A 16,398-nucleotide genomic window follows, 5' to 3' on the forward strand; every position below is an offset into this window, starting at 1 on the left:
TAGGTAGATTATATATATCCAAAAGTGTTCTGGTCAGGTGCTGGTAAACAACGTGACTACATTTTAATTATTTTTTTTATTTATTTATTTGATTGGTGCTTTACGCCATACTTAAGAAAATTTCACTTAAGCGACGGAGGCTAGCATTGTGGTGGAAGGAAACCGGGCAGAGCCCGGGGGAAAGCCACGACCACCCGGAGGTTGCTGAAAGACCTTCCCACGTACGGCTGGAGAGACGTGACTACATAATGGTTCACCTCCAGGAGAGAACTCAAAAGAGTTGTTACAGAACAAAATCCATGTTTTGATTATTTGTGTCTGGAGCTCGTTCTGGATAAAGCCCTCACAGTTTATAGAAGCAAAATACAAAAGTATAAATATCTAGGTCACACCTCTTCGATCGATTCCTGCCAACGTGCGTGCATATACATAACATATAAACAGATGTTGGGTCATGTTGTTTATCACATGATGTTGTTTTCATGTGGTTGTTGCTAGGTGCATGGGAAAAGGCGACAATGGCTCCCGAGATTCGTGCGTTCAGTTTTAGCACCTCAACTCAGTGCGCGTTGTTCGTTCCTTACCTTTATTAATTAATTGGCCGGTTTTCATTACTGACAGGTGGGAGAATCCGTCGGGTGATTGTCGAGTTCTAACCTAGAGTCCACTCAGAGCCAATCCTATAATATCGATCTTGTTTACACCGTGATAGAACCATTTCCTATCAGCAAACTACGCAGTTCTGTATATGCGTGGTGCCAATGCCACGTCATACCGCGTAATACACTGATCCATATAAGAAGTCGGACAAAGTTTCATTTAAGTAGAATTGCAAGTATTTTGGAATACCTAGGAATTGTGGACTCATTTCTATTGTTCTGAAAGCTTCTGAATCACATATGGTGGAATCATTGGGTTTACTATTGCGTGCCAAACGTCTATGTAACATACGAATGGAAGTTCCCATAACATGATAATTAATTGATAAGTAATTAATGATAATTACGTTTATAAACCATTCGTCTCGGTGCAAAATATACTCGCGGCATATTTTTATCCATTTTGTTCATTCCTTAACAGCTTTTTCAGGTTTCCCAGCTGAAAGCTGCATGGGAGCCCGGACGATTAAATAATTGTTTTCCCACAGTGCTTTTGTCGTTTTTCTAGAAAACTGCGAAAAGCGGCTGTTTAAAGTTTAGAGCAAAATCTTTAATCATCTTCTTCTCAAGAACAAATGGCCGGATCCTTTTAAAATTTGATCTGCATGTAGAGCGATACAAGTTACATAAAATTTGAAGAAGACATTAAAATCAGCTAGAAACTTTAGGTGCTCACCTTAATTTGGACAAATATATGAAATCATAAAAAGTTTTAATTTTGATATAAATTTGATGTATTCCAGTGTATTTCGGGCCGATGATTCCAAATCTATTTATGTTTTTTTTAGCTATGTATGTAACGTTTTGAGACATAGTCAAAAACTAATCTCAAGGTTTTGAAGTTACTCGTAAGTGATTTCAGTTTCTTGTATTTGCATTCAATTATTGTAGCCCCCGTTTCTTGGAGGCTAACCGTTTCAATCAATAGTTTTCTCCCCCATTCTTTCACAAATAGAAATTTAACACCTTTCTTTTAGCCTATACCTATAGTGTAACTAGGTCATTATGTGCCCTTTAACTGCCTAGTTAATTGTCCATGCTTTATCCAAAAGCGGACTGAGAGTCTTAATACACCAGCAAGGCTGTGTTGCTGGTCGACTGTCACAACATTGTGAAGTCGCAAAGCGCTCTTTAGTAAAGCAGAAATTGAAAACCATTCGTAAAACGTACCACGAAAGATACTGTTCAACAACCTGTCTTTGTGGAGATCAAAACGATGAAAAAGTTCCAAAAAGAGGGACAAATTAAATCCATTGAACATTTTATTCACACAAAATGGACAATAAACATCACGGCGGTGGAAAAGTTGACCTACAAAACGAATTTCAGTTATGTTCTACAATTCTCACACTGTTTTATGTCCGACAGTTCTCTTTGGGCGGCATCGAGGCTTATTCTTCGCATGAATCCACGTTTGGCATGCACATTTACTCCAGTACCATGTTTAGCATAGACACTTGTACTCTGCACGAGCCACGTTTCCCGTGGACAGTTATACTCTGCATGAAGTCATTTTTGTACCTTTAGCCCGACGAAAGGATGAGATCGTGCTATTATCTCATATGAAATGGGTGAAAAGTGTGAGCAGAACACGTTAGAGGAGAATGTACAGTTCTTCATATCGAGTTTCACGGCTTTGGGGGTGGGGGGGGGGGGGGGGTATCCCATCGCCCAAGTGGTAGGTGGACTGATAAAATTTACACCACATGGGAATGTGTAAATAGACGTACGTACTTTACGTGTACACGTACGCAATCCCCTACCCCAGACATGACCTTTAGTAGCATCTGTGGGGCAGACTTCCCTGCCCTCTATCCAGACACCAGAGTTTGCCCCTGCCCACGCCACCTGACTCACAACGACTTCTGTTTGGAAACATGGGGCTATATTTGTACATATTAGCCGTGTAGGAATCTGGTCTGGCCGATAACATAAGAATAATCGGGAACCTTAAGGGCAAATCGGAGAACAGAGTAGAGAAAAGTAGTTCCTAATACGTAAACACCAAAGTTACCCATCACCTAACTATATCTTCTTTCATAGCATAGCATCTAGTTATCGGGAATGCTGTCCCGTCAAAACACAAACCGGCACGCCTCGATCGGGCTGATAAAACGAAAACAGGCGATCCCTTGTGGTTATTGACGCTAGGTCACATCTTGATACCCTCTGCCTACGATAGAGAGAGGATGAATAGCAAATGTGGAGACGAAGCATCCTTTCTCTGTTCAACAGAACCCTCTTGTGCAGCTCGGTAGCCCAGTCAGAGGATGTCATTCAGGCTTCAGTGGCACTGCCGTTTAGTCTGTGATAATGACATACTTGGGTATTGGCATGTGGATGGAGGCCCTCTCTTTGTCTAAAGAAATTGATACCACATTCCTGATCCTATAACTGATGTTTTACAAACTTGACAAATCGTACTCCAGTGAATGAAGTTGTAAAATTTTGTGTATTACTGACAGAACGGCTTCTTTTAATTTTAGGGAATTTAGGGGGATAAATATATATATATATATATATATATATATATATATATATATATATATATATATATATATATATATATAAGCATACGTTAAACGAGCACAAACATTCGCCTACATGCATCTGGTCGAATAATAAAGATCTTCCTCCAATCTGAATAATGTTGCTGACATTATTTCAAGGATAATCCATATATGTTAAACAAGTAGATGTTGACAGACATGGCCAAGGATATGAAATACCATGTCAAACTGGTATTATATGCTTTATCGTTAAATATCGACAGACATCTAGTGAAAACACAATTCACATTACTTCCACGGCCCAAGAAGAAACAAGCGCACGACAGAAATCAATACAATACAATAATGCGGTTCATTGAGAAAGAAAACAGTATATCTGATGTTTCGGTATACGCGAAACGATAACAACAAAGAACTTTCTTACGCCACTGGGTGTGGTGCAACGAAATTATATGTATGGAATGTTCTGTACGAATTACACCGCACTTCACGGTCTCTTGCTATACAGTCGTTATGTTTATACATGTATGATTCATGTGTTATTGCAACGAAGTGGCCGTAAACATCACTTAGATCTGCAACGGACGGGTCAGAGAGTGGGACTATTAAATATACGAGTAGTGGTTGATCACGCACTGGCTGTCCGAGCAGAGTCCGATCAGTGAATGGTCGGAGCAGAGGCGTATTTTACTTTTCTAGTGAATCGTACAATCGCCGATGACCAACCCTTGTGAAGGCCGTGGTGACCAATGGTGAGCTGTCCTAGATATGAGTCCATAACCATGGTATAGAGAGAGACAGGGTAACTGCGCACTTCTTCCGCGTCACAATCTATACAAAGTCGCTTAATTGGCTTCTGTGTGTGCTTAGCGACATCAGCCGCCATGTGACTAACGTAAACAAAACAAACAGTCAAAACACGTGTCGATGAAACCTGTGGTGCTAAAAATAGCACATCGCATGCAATTACAGACATGCAGTGTAGTTTATAGGCTTTTGGTTAATCATCGTCACGGGAAATGTTCCACATTATAGACCTCACGCCCAGGGACCAGGAAGATCAATACGGCACGGGAGTTCGTGGAACATGTACCCGTAGCTCGTGCAGCCTCCCTTAAAACCCAACCGATTCATTTCCATGCATTAACTTGCCATAGCATGCCGAATTTCCGTTTGTTTTTGAATGTTTCGTGGGTGCTTGAATGCATGTTTCGTGGGTGTTTGAATGCATGTTTCGTGGGTGTTTGAATGCTCCACAATCCCGTGACAACCACTGTTAGTCAAGAATTTCTCGGGCACACATATCTGCATTTGGATCGAAAACATATGCGAAAGTAATAATAAGCTTAGAACGTTTATCCTTGGGATATTTAATACTCTTCGCGGAAGCAAATAGATTAACACTATACGCTATTATTAGTACATATTTCCTATAATCTTCCGGCGAAACCCCGGGAGTTAGGCTGTAATGCTATTACTTGACGGCTGGATACTCATGTCATTCTGCTGTGAAAGCTGAGAAAAACAAGCTATACACGTGTTATATTCTCCATTCATGGAATATTGTCCAGATCGAAGTACAATATCGAAAAGTTAGCCGGTAGTGATAAATGCATTTAGGGATGGCCATGGGGTAACCATGCAAGTTCTGGGCATGCAGAGTGGGGGTGGGTGGCTTAGATATTGGTGTTGTCAGAAGGGCGGATTATATATACATCAAAATAAAAAAATATCTACATATAATCTTATATATTATAATCTATGTAAATGTGAAAGCACCCATATATTTCTCAACTGGTGTTATTCTCCTCACACCTGCAAAAACGATCCCCAGTCAACTTTTAACTCAATGAAAATTAACATAAATGTAAGCCTATTCTTTTAATATTAATTTAATATAGAATGAACGCTTTTCTTCATACATTTTGGAAAACTGCTGTCCCGTTTAATTGAGTTTTACAGATAAGGTATACTCTGTGTAGCTGAAGAGATGTTCTCCGGTGTTATCTGCATGATTCTGCATTATATATATATATCCCCAAAAGCTAATTACTGTATTTCAAATCTGCATGTATTATCTGGCGCGTGGCGTCTCGTGTGAACATTGTACTTTTTTTTTTACCCACAAACCATGACTAATTATACAAAATATCAGGTGTACGAGAAGATATACATACCTGTGATTCTGTAAATGTAATAGATTTAGAAAGGTTTTGTTTCACAGGTGTACGGCTAAAGGCCATGTTTGCACCGGTGACTTAAGAGTGCCATTCATGAATATTTAACGGAGAAATTGGTTTTAAGATGTTTATCTTAAATGTGCTATTAATATTAATTTGACCCGATATGGGATCTGTATGCATGGTCAAGTGTGTGAAACCATATAGCAGTCTTCATGTAATTTCACACTGTCGCTATGCAAGACGCCATACACATTAAATATGCAAAATGTATATATTTTTTAATTCGCAAAATTTCTCACTTAATTAATCATTGAATTATAATCGCCTTTCACTTGTTTTTATTATGTATGCAATGGTTAACTTATACACATTTCTTTATACCGTGAATATATCCAAGTTGCATGAAACATATATAGAGACATGGGCATATATATATATATATATATATATATATATATATATATATATATATATATATATATATATATATATATATTTGCATTCGCAAATTCATACATACATCCATCCACTAACAAAAAACTATATACATGTATCTATGAAGCTTTCAGAAATTCTAAACACTGTATATTAGTATCTACTATAAACGTGTGTGCCTTTTCTTTGACCACCGCTGTGCACAAACACTGATGTCTGTTTGAATATTTACAACACAAGTCATCTTATACTAATGCTAAACGTGGGCAAGATTAAATATTGATCTTATTTTTAGACTATCACATGCAGCCGTGTTTACAAACATTTATATACAATGGGCAGTCTGGTGTTTAGACGACGTTTTAACATGCACACATACCAGTTATGTTTGAGGTTTAGTGTATATATCCCCTTAGGGTAACGAGATTACGCGGAATTTACCGATTAACGTATTAATCCCCTTTGTGGACAACGATGGAACAATAGACGTTAAGGGACATGAAGCAGTCGAAACTATTCTTGGAATTTACGAACGGCTTTTTATCGTTGGCTATAACACTTTCCATAGACTGGTTTTATCAGTTTAAGCCAACCTTCAATCTTGCAATGGTATGCAGTTTGTATAATCAGATATTTCAAATATGCGCCAGACTGTAGCATGCGGGTGCAGACCCTAAGGTATGCATGGTATCCATTGTGGCGTTGTATCAAAAGACATAGAGTAGATGTGGGAGAAGAGGGGGTGTGGGGGGGAGGGGGGAGGGGGGGCTGGCTCAAACGACAGCAACCATAAACACATTCTTCACCTTAGAACAATGCTGACTTTGTGGCAGGTCCATTCAGCTCGTTCCATAGACGTGACTCATATATAGGGCTATACATTGTAAAACAAAATCGTCTGCTTCACACGGAAAATAAAACTCGTTATATACCAGTGAACTCAACTATAACGCATTTGATTACATTGATATAGGTGGGTATATACACAAGTGAGTTTTATATATTCGTGAAAAGAACTCATATTTGGGAACATATTTTTATGGTTTACATGGTTTCATTTTTACATAACAAGTACAATAACATATACTTGAACACGGTCAAATTCCTTGTCTAAATTAAGAATTTGCACGTAACCATTCAGTTTTATTATATTAATTATTAATTTAAAAACAATACAGTATATACCTACAAACATACATAAGGTATTGTAGATGATAAATTGTAGTCAATACTTGTTTATGCACGTCATACACTTACGTTAAAACAGACATATACGTTGATAACGTTGAATGCGTATAATATATATATATATATACATATTTTTTAGCCTACATGTATATATGTGTACATATGTATACATGATATTCCTGCAAAGGTATATGCACACGCATTCAACGTTATCAACGTATATGTCTGTGTGTGTGTGTGTGTGTGTGTGTGTGTGTGCATTGAAATTCGTATACCATATAGATGAAATACCGACACTTCAGTATTAGGAGATAAAGAAGGAAAGAGAGAGGTTACCCAGACCGGTGCTTAAAGTTTGGGTTATACACAGGCATTTGTGATACACCCCCAAGCTCATCAACTGGGCATTGGGATGGGCTATAATGTCGCGTGGGACGGTGATGTGGGACATTTTCTCACTCAAGGGGGATTATTAAGTATGAGGGTTTAGAACAATCAAATATATCAAATCAATTAAGTCAATCAAAGGAAAGTGTTGAAATGTATACATGACAAGTTTACCTTTTCCATATGACTGCACGCAGAAATTAGGAATTAAGATATATTGTGTTGCCAAATATTAGACAACTTAATTACAGGGCAATATATAACGGATAAAATAAAAAACAGATATGACGTTTTGGCAACATATATTATAATAACATCACGTTTTATATAAATAGGTAACAGATGGGTAGTTTATAGCAACCAGGGTGACATTTATGAACTTTCCACTTGATACAAACTTGCAAAAATATATTAACATATATCAAATATGACATAAGCGGACTAAATCTAGATACAAAAGAGAAAAAAAGCAGACACGGTGGGTAAATCTGACGATATATATCAGGACATGAATTCCACTAACCCACGATAGCATGAATACAAATTGTGTAGGCTCATATCCTGTATGTCAATATTTCCATTTCCTAGGTATAAAAAAGCAGTCGTGATTTGGGACATATATCTGACGTCACATTGTATCAGACTGAAAACCATGTAAGTATCTTGAATGAAAAAAGCGTTCAAATGTGGAAGATGCGCAGTTATAGGTTATGTTAAAGGAGAAGAAAACCTTTAAAAATGACACTAAAATGACAAACTTGTTGAGTTCCTTTTATACGGCATATGCAAATCGAACTTCGTCGTCTAGCAATACAAGCCCCTCCACAAGCGAAAAAAATCAGGCCCCAATACCAAGTGGCAGTTTGAAATATTGGTTTATATGGTGGCTCATAGGAGTAAATGACGTCAGGATTGGTTTTCTTTCTTCAAAGTAGTTTACGATGAGGATCGGTCTATCAACGCATTTATAACTGCTGCTTTATGTAGTTTTGAATAAATATATTTACACTACAGGAACGTCCTCTGCACTGGCACCTATAGTGCAATTTTTCTCACGCGTTTTGCTCGGCTCAAAATAATCTTTAAAATAAATCCAACCACCTGGACATTTTTCATGGAGTTTGACATAAGTTCATTTTATTGTTTTCCTTTCTTTTTTTGAGAGTTACTTAGCCTAGGCGGTTTTTGAAGAACAAATGTTCATGCCACATATAATGAAATGATGGTCTTTTTTAAATAATTTTTCTGCAGCGTCGGTTTTGTATTTTCTCCATGCATGCAGCCATGGCTCCAATTGTCGTAAGGTTGTGAATTTTTATTATTTTTCAAAGATTTTGCTTTTCCAGACCACATGATATAGTGTTATATATACCTGTTTTTCCAAACTGATAATGTGCCAAAATTACATAGTTTTATGTAGGTATGCTTGTTCTAACTTTCAGTACACATATAGAAGAAGCATATATTAGTATATACAGTTCTCTCATGAAAAGGCAAATCATCTACGGTGTATTTTGACACAAAGCGGACACATTTGTCTTCAAACACAATTTGTTTTTCTAATTTAGTGATTGTGTTTCAATGCGATGAAGTTGCAGTTCTATTCATCCCAAAAAACAAAATAATTAATATATTTGTACAATATATGCACTCATCAGAGTTGATTTATATATTTCATTATGTTTTATCGTCATTCCAAGATCATTTCACTTAGGACGGGTTGCAAGATTCATCAGTGACGGAAAGATAAGTAACCGTTGTAACCACCGACTTTGGCACGTTACTGACAATTCCCCAAAATCAGACGCACGCCTTTTTTCTGAGCCAAAGGCCTGATCAAAAAGTGTATGTATACATGTGAATAACATTGATTTCAATCGAAAGCAAGCCAGCGCGAATAGGCCGGCAAGTTTACCACCATGGCCATATATATATATATGGCGGGTCCATTACTAAGTATATCTTTAGTAATACGCACTTGATGTGTTGGGGCACAAAGTGCTAAACTCATGTCCTATAGACTAAATTATCTGGAACATCGACCCTTGAAGAGGTTCACGCGTTCCATTTTTATATGGGATGCAACCCTAATTCAGTCAGTACACTTATACATGGTTATAACGAAAGTTCGATGCCAAACCCCATTGGGAATGGGTATATAACTGATGCAACAGGAATACAGTGAAGAATCGGGACCTGCTTATCACATTTCTTTTTTTTTATATATTTAAAAACATAGGATAACCCAGATGTATATAGCTATTTCATGAAACGCATTCAGTTGTGTCGTTGAGGCATGTATGTAAATGACTCCCTGCTTTGTCACAGCTGTCACATTTAATCTGGTATTACCATACGATAAAGACATGGCCACTCCACATTATTCGTGTCGGCTTACATGAGTTGGAAACCATTCCAAATTTGTTCTGTCCTTTCGACTCTTCTCGAAGCCAAATTTACAAATTTATATGACGGTTTCTTGAACGAAAAGGTTGGCTTTGGAGATTAATTAGTCGTGCAAGCTTCATTTGCTTTCACCGATGACCGTCACGTGCATGACCGTGATGTTTGATAATTATGCACGTGTGCACATCAAAGTTTAATCTCAGGCGCATCAGTCAGGCTGAGCTCGTTTCGCTGCGCATCGTCTTCAACTTGACAAGAACCACGTGGTGCGCATGATACATTACGCACTCGATCGGCGGTCAAGAAAGCAAATCGAGAGTATGTAGTTGGTGTCATGTCGAAATGCCGGTGGACATGGTTGCCGACCATGTTTTCCACGGTATAGGAATATATGACAAGTGCACTTTTCTCATAAAGACTGATTGATTATTGTTGATTGCCATACTCAAGAATTTACTTTAATTAGATTACGGTCATTATTATAGCTGGAGGACACCAGAGTGTCCAGATTTAACAAGATATTTTGAGAGTCATATACTTTCCCCTTTCCCAACGTGTGACGTACAGACCTGTATGACATATAACTATAAATGTGGAAGACGATTGATCTTCAACTATAACACAACACAGGAAGATCTATATTTACTGTATGGAATATGGTACGTCTTATATATGTATCACAAAACACAGCTCGCTAATCTTGTGTATATATTTTGTCGAAAGGACAAGGAGGCTCTCGCTGGTACATTCCACCATAATTGGTTACGCCGCTGCCTGGTCATGGGGTATCAGGCTACTGAATACAGGTTCCCAAAGACCACTTGATATTGAAACACTGCATGGTCTTAAAAGTACAGGTTTATAAAGTTTTGGGTAACACTAAAATGAAACCTAGGCATCTTGGAACCTTGTGTAACTTTTACTGAATACAGGTTCCCAAAGACCACTTGATATTGAAACACTGTATGGTCTTAAAAGTATAGGTTTATTAAGTTTTGGGTAACACTAAAGTGAAACCTAGGCATCTTGGAACATTATGTAACTTTATTAACTATGCGTGCATGTCCCTTATTTATACCATGCAGTCTCTTCTGATATGTTAAGAAAATAAGTAAGGTATATTCAGGTACTGTGACCATAAGAGCCAATTGTGAGAGAAAAACTGGAAGTGACATATGACAAAATACAAATTAAGGTTTAGGCTACTTGTCGACTTAATAAGTGTTTGCATGCATGGGTTCGCACTAATATATTTATATCTCTATATACATGGATCTACGAGTCGACCTCAACTGTGATGTACATTTGCATCTGAAAAGACCTTTGTCATCTTAATTCCGTCATTAATATTATAACACTTTGCTAATATTAACTCACAAAGTTATAAATAAACCAAATAATATAAACGCTGCACACCTGTGCACTCGTTTTACCGCCATGCACCACGTTATCTGTCGGCACTACTTTGCCCTCTGACGGTAACGTGGCCAATCATCCAGAAAATGGCGGGAAACACCAGACGGCCCACTAACCTCCGTGACCCTGGACTGAAAGCGATGCGCACAACAAGCGTGACATTTCAGGTTTGAATCAAGAGGAATTGTTCGTGAACTCAGGGCGACTTCAAGACCTGTATATTTTCACGCGGGCTTTCAAAACAGAACAAAAAAAAAGAGCACAAGAACGAAAGAAACACCTTCAATCAGAATTTTTTTGAGCTTTGATAGTCGGTGTGAATTATGGAGTCATGCCTCATCAAACATTCTTATATAATGCGAAAAAGTCTAAATTGCTACACAGATTACACGCGCCCGCGGCCGACTCGAGGACAGCGAGTGCACCTGGATTAGACTGCAGGTGTTTGTTTCATACCACCCTTAGGGACGAAACCTGTGCATAATTCAAAATAATATCATGTTTGGAAAGCTCTTTGTTCGTGACTTCTCAAAAGTTAGCAGATACAGAATTCCAGCGTGGCCTAAACCCCAACCTTGGATTTTAATATTTATTATATAATACTTATACATAAATGCATATGTTTCATTTAAGTGTTACCCATTCTTTCAGTTCAACCAATTCCTTCCAGGGAAGCCAGTTAAGTTGTATAACATAACAAAAACCTCCTTTGAGCATATAAACCACAACATTAAAGATTGCTGTTGAAAGTAGGCCTAAGTACATTGGTGTTGATGACATTGACAGAAAACAAGGTGTATCCTAGCGACAATTAAGAATGTCCGAATGCCTCCGCAAGGCTGAATACTTGTCATACTACATGTGCTTCATGCAATATCCCCGCTTCCCCAGCTGCAAGCGCCCATTTCTACTATTTTGCCCCGCGGCAGCTTGCTCATAGAGGGCGAAACCAGAGGAGACAAAGCCGCTTGAGGGCGATACGCGGACATCCGATGATGCACGGTACTTTGACTGGAATTCAGTCGGGTTGTGTGTCGGATCGGTTTTCTGGGCAGGCAGACGCAGGACGGACCATGAATGGCGTTGTGGAGCTAACCGGGGTAGTTGAAGATGGAGGGAGGGGGGTGGGGGGGGGGGGGTGGTGATGGAGTGGTGGGGGGGGGATGCTCTTTAGGAGACAATCCGACCCCGAAGTCATTAAGCGTCTTCGAATGTCTTGAGACATGTGATGATTTTAGAGGACTGATGTTTTTAGACGGTCCTTTGCGTTGCCCAGATGTTTCGAATAAGATCCTGTTAACATTCCTGTAAGCATTGAGAGCTGGCACGCGTCACCCGAGAGTCGCCTTGAACATCTGCCGCTCACAGATGTCTGTGGCTCACAGCGCGTGCCCTCTTCAACCCGACAAGATAACGGGTGTTGGGACAAAGATGATACCTCTTCCAGTCTACCCTGCAGCCGTATACTGTAGTACTTAGCAATAGAAAAAGATGTTTTGACACGCGCCAGACGGCGATCCTGGAGGTATGCTCCTTTCTTTATGCTCCAAACTCTAGAGCTGTAGTAATCCATGATGTTCCATGTTTATGGGTAAATATGATGACGGTACTTCTTGCTTTCCGTGAATGTGGGAGATTAGAACTATATATATGATAATAGCAATATGCAATGTACGTAGCTAGCTGTGCTAATATACTACACGCACCAACATGATCAAGAAATATTTTACTTGATTATGATTCAGCGTATTATCGTATGCACAAGGGATACACCTTTATTGACATCGTCAGGCATCTAGCACTAAGCTCGTTTCCACACCCGACCCCACCCAACAGGCGCTAAGCATCTGATTCTGGTTGTACTGACTACATGCCATATATACTGGCTACCCAGGGTTAATTGCGTAATTGAAGCACGATACCCCGAACTGACTTGTTTACCTCATAGGCGGCAATACTCAGAGTAGCGAATTCTTATCGTCGCTGACAGCCGCTCCCACATGATGCATTTTGAAGATAAAATATATATTTTATCGCACCTATGAATGATACATACGTCTGCTTCCCTCCAAAATAAATAACAAGTCTCCCAGAATCTTCCCTCTATCATAATAAAATGAAGTATTCTGATATCATCTAAAAAATACCCTCCACGGAAACGCATTTGTACCGAGTCACTTTCATCTTCGTTCAAAGAACGTATTGAACGTTCTTTGAACGCCTTTATTTCGACCTCACCGTATCCGGCGATAACTTGATGTTTTGAACTCTTGACGAGAATGCACACAAGTATTTTCAGGTACATGGGCCGAACCCCTATATCTCATTTTGCACTAAGCGTAAATACGCTTAACATGAGTGTAAAGTCAGCGTATCGAACAATAACAATTCTGTAAATACACAGGGCATTGGTTCCTATGAGAGAAACACAGTATATCTCACAATGTATCTCTAGTGAAGATGACGTGTTACGACGTTTTGATAGGTGTGTCCAAGGTTAATGTACATCGGATGCGTCATGACTGTTTGCCAATGCAAGGGCGATAACCGCGTATGCATGTATGCTAGTGATACGACTGGTCTATAATATACACGCTCTTACAATTGTTGCTTTCTTGTTACCTTTCTAGTTGTTTTGTGAGCTATACATATATACATTTGTTTCTTTCCAGTTGCTATCATGTCATTACTTTAAAGCAAACAATGGCTAGCCGCTATACCATTTGCAAACAGCTATAGCTTACATTGTATACAGCTTGCAAGGCGTGACGTTCAGTTGCCTTAAATATCGCCTAAAACTATATATAGTTATTGTGAAGAGTGAGAAGGAGAGACATACATAACTATGTAAATACTGAAACGCCATCTTCAGCTGTATATGATTGGGTCGAATTTCTTCGCAGTGTGTAACACAAGAATTGTAGAAATGATACCCAAACCAAGGGTGCCATGCACTCTCTCAGTTCAGATAATACACTTGCAACGTTTATTTTAGCATTGGTGAAAAATTTCTGGTGATGCTATTTGGTTTTTATAACAGGATATTTAGGGCCTGCAGTGTGTATAGCGCAGACATAACATTTATGGAAGAGCGAAGAAAAATATTCCATACAGATAATGATCTACTTTGGACTGACCCATGTTTCACCCATGATCGACATGCAGTGGAAATTAGGTACGCACGATTCCGGTCGATTCCAAACAACACGGCTAAACACGCAGGCTAAACTGATTTAGACTGCCTGAAACCGGTCGAGTTTCCGAACACGTAGGCAATCGTGTTTATATCATCGCCAGCTTCTCTTCACTGACATGCACGTGGGCATAAAAGAGGAATGGGGTTGCAGCAAAGTGTCCTTTGCTTCCACACTTATAAACGCTCAGACAAGGTCCAAATCTGTAGACGTGCAATATATATAAGATCAAGGAATAACTACACACCCATGAAGGTGTGCATAATAACACTTGTTTACGTGTCATATGTGTATTTCTATGTCGTGTGTACACGTTAGCTAGAATGATGTACAGAATTCACGACAGAGAAACTGAACAGAAGATCTTTTGAATCTCTTCAGTACTGTTGTCCGAACAATTCTCTCATTAATGCAAATTTCTAAAAAGGGAATGATGACCCGTCATAAACAAAATTAAATCATTATTATTTAGGTTTAGGACACACAAAGCTTTTGATCTCAATGCGATACCAAAACATATATCTATAAAGTATAACACAACGAAGTTCGACCAGCATACTATTTCCGGAAAACATATAGTAAGCAAACAATATGCACTGAGTGCTCGCGCAAAAGTATAGCTACAACAATACTTTGTTATTCAAGATATTCAGTATGTCTACTGATGGAAAAGTATAGCGAAAACAATAATATATACCGAAACTGCAAAGATCGTTGAAAATTTAGTATAGTTGGTAAGGAATGTTTGCCTAATGAATGCATTTTTAAGTTCAGCCAATATCATGCAGGGAACACGCGACGATGATACCAGTGAACATAAATACACACCTATATGAACATTCCCATCATGTATAAGATATACCGTTATTTATCTCATCGATTGCTCCAATATCAGTGGCCATTGAATCCATTTACACAAACTAATCGAGACAGATTCTAACGAATATAAACAGAACTAATGCACACCCTTTACGTGATGTTGCGAGGATGTTGCAATTGACAATGTCACTGAAACCTATGAAGGTGGATAGCTTTATGCAGAACACATGATATTTATGTCATATCCATGGCATGCAGAAGGCAAAATGAATGTTATTTATTACTATACAAGCATGCAACTTGGAATTTGCTTAAAGGGTACAGCAATGGGGGCGATTAATTCATGGAATCTGATATACACGTATATGTATATATAAGTGTTCTCATGTCATGTTTTCATACCACGTGGAATGTATTCGTGTTTAATGTAATTGAGTTAAATAGAATCGCTTAATACCAAATGTATCACCACACGCTACGCACTATCATATTAATCCAATTTAACTTAGCACTGAAACACCTATAAACATTCTCTCTACCAACAACATGACTTTCCAAAGAGCTTAAGTCGATATACAGATGTACTGTAATGAAATAAAATGCATCTGTTATGGTTGTCTCAGCACGCCTCCGCAGTAAACATACGTCTAGGGATCAGAGAACAGCGATATTACGGAAGAGTTAAGCAATAAACTTAAGTGCAAAATACTGTGGGTAACCGCAACAGCATATAATACATTAGATCAGGAAGGGTTACTGATCTAGATGTCCAGACCACGTTTTGTCCAGGACGAAGCTCGTCTCTCCGCAAACACGTGGACACAGGACAAAAACGTGTCTCTAGGGATGCTACAAAATAGAACCCCCTCCCCCACCCCGCGCCATTTCAAAAGTATAAATCATGCAAAAGCAATAATTGCTTTTAATTGGCAATAATTGTATGTATATTTATATTACTTATATTTTATTTTGTCCACACGTTAGACTCAACAGTCCAGTAGCATGACCTCCATGCATTCAATACTTTTTAATGAGATGTAGAACGACAAAGAAATGTATTTTATTGCTGCATGTGTGACATGCATATTCTGTAGGTGTATATGGTGGTTTACTTGGAGTTATTCTCTGCGGTGAAGACGGAAATCATGTCGCCTTTTTCGCAGATTACCTACAGTTAAAGCCATGGAAGGTTTACCAGGTA

This window comes from Liolophura sinensis, chromosome 7 (assembly GCF_032854445.1).
Source record: "Liolophura sinensis isolate JHLJ2023 chromosome 7, CUHK_Ljap_v2, whole genome shotgun sequence".
Taxonomy (NCBI): domain Eukaryota; kingdom Metazoa; phylum Mollusca; class Polyplacophora; order Chitonida; family Chitonidae; genus Liolophura; species Liolophura sinensis.